General features: G+C 34.9%; 1 pseudogene; it reads right to left on the minus strand.

Annotated features, from left to right (window-relative positions):
• Positions 1-7,219: 7,219 nt before the first annotated feature.
• Positions 7,220-7,846, minus strand: LOC149537068 (secreted RxLR effector protein 161 pseudogene; annotated as a pseudogene).
• Between the last annotated feature and the right edge of the window lie 204 nt (positions 7,847-8,050).

The raw sequence follows: 8,050 nt of genomic DNA on the forward strand, positions 1-8,050 counted from the left end.
TTACATCTTATTTGGATAGGTTTGTACTTGTGTTTCTTGATGACATATTGATATATTCTAAGACTCAGAAGGAGCATGAGGAACACCTGCAGTTGGTATTGTAGTGTTTGAGGGACAATCAGCTTTATGCTAATGCAGCTAAGTGCGAATTCTTCAAATCAGAGATTCAGTATTTAGGGCATGTCATTTTAGGTAATGGTGGATCTTGCAAAGATTCAAGTGATAATAGATTGGCCGACACTGACTAATGTGTTAGAGATCCGTAGTTTCATGGGCCTAGCTGGTTATTATCACAGATTTGTCCAAAACTTCTCTAGGATAGCACATCCTATCACTTCTCTTCAGAGGAAAGGAAAGTAGTTCGTATGGATAGAGAAATGTGAGGAAGCTTTTCAAAAGCCCAAGGAGCTTTTGACCAGTGCACCGATTCTAGCCATACCTGATCCAAAAGAAGATTTCATGGTGTGTACAGATGCTTCTCTTGAAGGGATTGGGGCAGTGTTGATGCAGAATGGACGAGTGATTGCGTATGAATCACACAAGCTTAAGGATCATGAGTTAAATTATCCTACACATAATCTTGAGTTAGCAGCAATAGTTCATGCTCTGACAAGATGGAGACATTTCTTGTTGGGGCACAGATTTGAGCTACATAGCGATCATTGTAGTCTTTAGTACATTTTCACTCAGCCTAATTTGAATGCTCGCCAGAGGCGATGGATGGAGTTTCTATGTGAGTATGATTTTTAGGTTAAGTTTCAGGAAGATCTTTGGAAGGTAAGTTTGCAGGTTACGTTCGAGAATCAGATGGTCTTTTGAGACTTTTGGGAAGGATTTATGTGCCATTTTTGGATGAGCTCCACATCTTGATTTTAGTAGAAGCCCACCGTACACCTTACTCAGCACATCCAGGTGTCAAAAAGATGCATGCTGATTTGAGACGTTTGTTCTTTTGGTCTAGGATGAAGCGAGACATTGCTGATTTTGTGGCTAGGTGCCTTGAGTGTCAGAGAGTTAAGGTAGAACATCAGCACCCGGCTGGACTTTTGCAGCCAAATCTCATTCTTTCTTGGAAGTGGGATATAATTTCCATGGATTTCATAGTAGGATTACCTTTGACAGTTCGACATCATGATGCTATCATGGTCACCATTGATCGGTTGACTAAGGTGGCGCATTTCTCACCAATCAGGTCTTCCTATACAACAGCTTCTATAGCTAATGTCTTCATGCGTAACATTGTGAGATTACATGCTATTCCTAGAAAGATTATTTCTGATAGGGATCCTATATTCACATCTACATTCTGGACATCGCTGTAGCATGAGCTTGGAGCGCAGTTAAACTTCAGTTTGACATATCATCCAAAGACTGATGGTTAGACAAAGAGGGTAAATAAGGTTTTGGAGGATATGTTACAGATGTATGTGATGGATAGGCAAACACATTGGGAGGACTATCTCTACCTAGTGGAGATTGCTTACAACAACGGGTATCATAGTTCTATTGGCATGGCACCATTTCAAGCATTATATGGATGTCCTTGTCATACACCATTGAGTTGGGATAGTCTTGAGGATCACATCCTGTTGGGTCCTAAGATGCTTCATGATATGGAGTAACAGGTAGGGCATATCCGTGAGCACTTGACTACGACATAGGATAGGCAGAAGAAGTATGTTGATGCTCATAGGACTGATAACCAGTTTGCTGTGGGTGATAAGGTTTTCTTGAGAGTGTGTCCACGAAAGAGTCCGATCTGATACAGAAATGGTTCTAAGCTAGCACCTCGCTTTGTGGGACCATTCGAGATTTTAGAGAGGATTGGCCTAGTTGGTTACCGCCTTGCCCTACTGCCCAGCCTAGCTCGCATTCATGATGTTTTCCATGTTTCAGTGCTTCGGTAATATATTCCTGATATTGTACATGTTCTTGATTGGAATGTGTTGCAGGTAGAGGACGGGCATCTAGCTTTGGAGCCAATTCGTGTTCTGGAGCAGTGGGAGTTGACCCTCAATGGCCGAACCATCGAGCAGGTAAGGGTCCAATGGGACCCTACTGATGATTCTTCAGCTACATGGGAGGATGTAGCTAGATTGAGGGAGTTATATCCCTACCTATTTGTAGGCTTCCAAGAGTAAGCCTAACCCAAGGGGGGTGGATGTAGTGCCTACCCTCGTTCACATTTTTTCTGGATATTGTTGCTATTATTATTAGACTGTGATAGACTATTTTTATGTTGATGGATTAGTGGTATTGTTTTGACACTATTAGACATTATGTTATGGCTTCAGTGATTTATACGATGAGATCATTTAGACTTTACAATTCATGTATGCATGATGATCATTACATTGCTTTCAATTATTGTTGATGATTAGTTAGATGGTTTATTATCTCATGTGTTTTATTATGGATACTTACCCCATACTTGCATGTGTATGGTGTGCGTGTTTTCTTATTGTATGGCATTTCTGATGTGGTTAAGGAAGAGAGTTGTAGTCACCTACTTAGTCGGGATCTACACGATGCACCACTTTCTGCCATTGTCTTTTTAGCTTAGCATTATATATATTGTATGTACATGCATGATTTTTTTGCAAGATGCAAGTCTTGGATATCGACTTCCTTGAATTGCCAGGATGAGCGTACCCTATTACACTAACTCAATGATAAGAGAAGGGAGATAAATTTTCAAGTCCAAATCCTAAACCCTTAAGCCAATTTTCCTAGTGAGGTAGGACAAGTATTTGAATATTTTATCCATCGAAAGTGTCAGATGACATAATTCATGATTTTTAACCCTTTAGATTGATTTTGTGTGAATTGCTCTATGATGGGTTTTCATGTTTTATCTTGGAGGTCTATGGTGAATTTTCTATTAATTAAGTCTTAATAAATATATTTAATTAATAAATTAATTATTTGAGAAAATTAATATAAAATATCATGATCTTTGATATTTTGATTATAATTAATTAAATGAGAATTAATTGAAGAAAAAGGATTAAATAAAAGAAAATTAGAAATTAAAATTAATAATAATTATAAATAATAATAAAGTAATAAATAAATAATAATAATAAAAGTTATAAAAATTAAAATGAAAGTTATAAATATTTAAATAGAAGTTATATAAAAAGTAAACTGGAGTTATAAGCTTGCATGAGAGTTAACACACCTTTCTATTTCTCTTATGTCAACAACACGGAGGTTAGTGCATCAATTAAGCACATGGTGTCTACAACCCTATGACTCATCTAGAAGGTTGGAAAAGACCCATGCTTAGTTGGTGACACCTTCTAGATGTTTCTAGAGACATTTTAGATGTTTCCTGAGAGCTCTTTATATTTAGGCATTACTAGAAGCTTAGACACAACGTTTGGAGTGCAATTGGAGCATTGGAGGATTCGAGAACTCTGAAGAAGGGAGCTTGCTTTGCAATTTTTTCGAGGAAGAGCGAAATTAGCATTAGAATCTGGGTAGATTCTTGTGATTTTACTTATGCTATTTCTGTATCTTGCATTCCCTGTCTTCTTCGTGTCTTCCATATGTCTTGTAAGGAATTTCCTATTTTTAGTGTATGCATTCTCAATACGGGTAGTTTAATTTATTTGAAAAATTTTTGTGCATAGATCTGAAAAGAACACGGGGCTAGGGTTTAGATTCATAGTCAAACCCATTAGATTAAATTATTGGAAAATATGTAGGTCGAAGACTTATAGGAAAATTTTGAGAACTAAAATTTATATATGTTTATATTTCCAAATTTGAATACATATACATACATACATATATATATATATATATATATATATATATATATATATATATATATATATATATATATATATATATATATATATATATATATATATATATATATGCTGTGATATTTGATTAAACTCTATACACACACACACACACACACACACACACATATATACATACATATGTATATATATATATATATATATATATATATATATATATATATATATATATATATATAATTAAAAAGTTGAATGACATATATTTTGTAGCAAGCGAATGACGCATCGCGTTTTACATTGCAAAGATGCATTTTAACAAAATGCAATAAAATATATATATATATATATATATATATATATATATATATATATAATTATAAATTTGAATGGGTGGAGGGGACGTGTTTTCCTACACCTGTCGGTGGCAATGCCAAAGCGGATTGCAGTATTGCAGAGTACCTGCGGTCTGCAGTGTAGCTACGACCGTAGTGTACCCTGCGATCTACGGGTCATATACATATGTATCGGTGGTTATTAACTCGCTGTGTGTTGTCAAATGTTTATTAATTCAATTTTTATATAATTCGTTTATAAGTTAATAAATATATATGTATATGTATTTATATATATATATGTATAAATAATATATATATATATATATATATATATATATATATAATTATATATATGTATATACATTATGAATAAGAAATAATTGATAGATGTTTGGAATTTAAAGAGTAATTTTGTAATAACAAGTTATTTTATTATGTTGAGCAATATAGGTTCAATATAATCTTTTGATTTGGAAAGTTGAATATGAAAAGAATTTAAAATATTATTTTGGATATGATGGGGGTCATTATCATCAAGATATGAACATAAAAGACATTTAGAACATTTATAAAATTGAGTGTAACGGTTTTTGGGGAGAAACTTTTATCTTTCAATACAAAAACATGGGTTAGGTAAAACATAAAATTTCTCCACTTGATATTTAAATTGGAAAACATAAACTGAGACTTTTGCATTTAAATTCAAGTTTGTAAACTTAGCAAAACCAAAACATGTGTTTGCATTGTGTATTCTTTATGCTATTGTTTTGAGTTTTGGGTTGACTAGTGTTGACTAGTTACAGGACGTCTACCAGAGGCTTGGGAGTTATGTGATTGTGATGTCATGATGATGTTTTAATCTCTATCTTTATAAACCCAACCATGGTTATGTGATGAAATGCTCTATGTATTGTTTGTAATTACTGATTGTTATAGTTGAGATTCTTATGTATGAGACACTTGAATTAACCATTTTTGGTCATCGATTAGTTATCCTTGGTTATTTTCTAGTCACCATGATGGGACTGTAATGTGGATTTATTCTTGATGATGTCATGTTGCATAAAATTCTAGGGGGGCCCTTAGAATAGTAGTGACATGTTTGACTCAACCATTTTTTGAGTCTTCGATCAGTATGATGAGATATATTTTGGTTATTGAGAACTATTGGATACTTTGGTTATTAGTGATACTTCAATTGCCAGTAGAGAGCTGTTGTGTTCATGATTTTCTATGGATGTATGCTCATGGAGATTTGATGCTTTTGTGCATATTTGATGATTTTATTATGGATTATCTTTTGTGATTTTGAGATTTATGATTCCATGAGCTTATGGTAGGATATCTGCATGTAGTGTCAGGAAGTGGCTTGCAATGGGGGTTGGGGCCCTAAGAGGCTGCCAGGGCAACTCATTGTAAGTTGGATTAATAACTGATAACATTCACACCTAATACTAACTGAATGAACCTAAAAAGATAAGAGTTTTGGTTCTCGCCGATGCCTTGAGTGCTTGTATAGGCTAGGATGGGAGTAGAGAGAATGCATGGTTGTGACCTTGCATTCCATAATATGCCTTTTCAGTATGAGAGGATACTAGTGGCTGCATGAGATCAGTATGGATCCGTGGAGTTTAGCTAACTGCCAGGGTAACTTGTACGTGATAAATGCAATGACACTTTTCCACTTGCATAGTAGGTTCCTACATGCCATTATGTGCCTCTGGGGATTAGATGTCAGATTTTGTGTTTGGAACCTTTGAGTTAGTATACTTTTAGGATTCCTGGACTTATAGAGATTTGTGCTATGTGTTTTGGATAGCCTATTTGGGACTTGAGATTATCTCCTCAACAAGGTGAGAGTGGACCACTTAGGTACCATGCGGTCGAGTGGTAGTGTATATTTCACTCTTATCATTTGAGATTCATTGAGACATCGTGGCTGATGCATCCTTCATGATGGTGGATATGTATCCTTTCATTGATGATTAGCATATGTTAGATGATGTTATCTTATGCTTCTATTTGCATGTTAGATTACTTTCTACATATGATGTTGTATATGTTAGGAGTGACATTCCTACTATGTTAATACCGATGATCTCTTCGGTGACTTGGAATGTTACGCACGGTGGGATCGCTAGGATCCACAATGGTCTAATGATGCTATTAACGGTTGGGAGGAATTGTGCACTTAGTTTATTAGGTTTGATCTTTATGATGGATGTATATATCTTCTATGATGATGTATCATGTGATTATCTTTACTTTGATGTATCATGGATAGGATGATGTACCATATTTCACATATGTATATTCTTTAAGCTTGTCATACCCTGTGACATGTATAGTGGATGATTGAGCATTTGAAATGTAATGTATAAACATTGGGCTTATCATTATTAATTCATGTGGATATTGTACTAGATGGATTCATGTGTGTTAGATGTTTTAGATGTAATTCAACATTAAGGGATCTTTAAAGAATGTAATTTGTTATGTTATGTTTACTTTCAGATGGACATTGCTATTGCTTCCATTATTGTGCATGAGTTATATGTGGTATTTACTTTCATGTAAAAAAACAAATGCTACTAAAGTTAGTGAAATTCTAGGTTAATTCTTTGGATCTCTTGGCAGGGCATTACAATGAGGCTCAAGTATATTTTTATTATTAAATATCATTCATATTTTATCAATGTTAAGAATTGAAACACAAAAGATTTCTCAATGATTCTCAGAATGACTTTCATCTTATTGAACAATCTTGGCTTATAAATAGCCTTTACAATCTAAACTGAATGAGAAAAACAAGAGCACATTGACAACTAATCAACATGATAAGTGCAACAAGAAATGCTAAACAAGTTCCCTAAATACTAGGGCTTATTCAAACTGAAATCAAAAACTTATCTGAACCCCAAATAGAAACCTAAACTTTCTCTTCCTTCCCTCCCTTAAACTAGTTCCCAACTGCAACTAGTTTAAATTAGGAAGTTGACAAACTCCCAACTGACTTAGAGACCTTTGAAATGCATCCAATGTGAGGGGCTTTGTCATCACATCTGCTAGCTGATCTTGTGTTCCACAATAAACCAACTCAACTACTCCTTCTCATGTGAGATCATGAAGAAAATGGAAAGGCACATCTATGTGCTTGCTTCGACCATGTAACACAGGGTTCTTCGATAGTTTAATTGTGGAAATATTGTCACAAAAGATTGTAGTACACTTACTTTCCTCCAGACTCAGCTTCTCAAGTATTCTCTTCATCCAAACAGCTTGACTAGCAAAAGCAGCTATAGCTACAAATTCTGCTTCAATGGTTGACAGTGTGACTATAGGCTGTTTTCTTGAGGACCATGCAATAGCTCCAGAATGAAACATGAAGTCATAGCCTGATGTTCTTTTCTTGTCTTCTATGTCTCCTGCATAGTTTCTATCTACATAACCAATTAGACCTTCACACCCTCCCTTCTTGTTAAAAACTCCAAGTCTAGTGGTTCCTTTCAAGTACCTTAGTATTCTCTTGGCTGCCAACAAGTGCAACTCAGTTGGTTTAGCCATGTACCTGCTAATCAAGCTTACTGCAAACATCAAGTCCGACCTCATAGCTGTCAAGTACATAAGGCAACCCACCATCTGCTTAAACAAAGTCTCATCAACATGAACCCCATTCTCATCTTTAGAAAGTTTACAACCTGAAACAATGGGATTATGGACCGAATTGCTATTCTCCATCCTAAACCTCTTCAACACCTCCAAAGCCTATTTTCTCTGCAACACTTCTATCCCAAGAAAAAACCTCATTCTTTCCAAATCAGTCATATCAAACTCCCTCAACATAGAATTCTTAAATTTAGTAAAAATAAAATCATCTACATATAAACTAAAAATTAGAATCTTACTTCCCTTATTTTTTTTAATGAAGAAAGCATGTTCACT

The sequence above is a fragment of the Cupressus sempervirens genome, chromosome 10 (assembly GCF_028749045.1).
Source record: "Cupressus sempervirens isolate cs-2001-9-10 chromosome 10, ASM2874904v1, whole genome shotgun sequence".
Classification (NCBI taxonomy): Eukaryota; Viridiplantae; Streptophyta; class Pinopsida; order Cupressales; family Cupressaceae; genus Cupressus; species Cupressus sempervirens.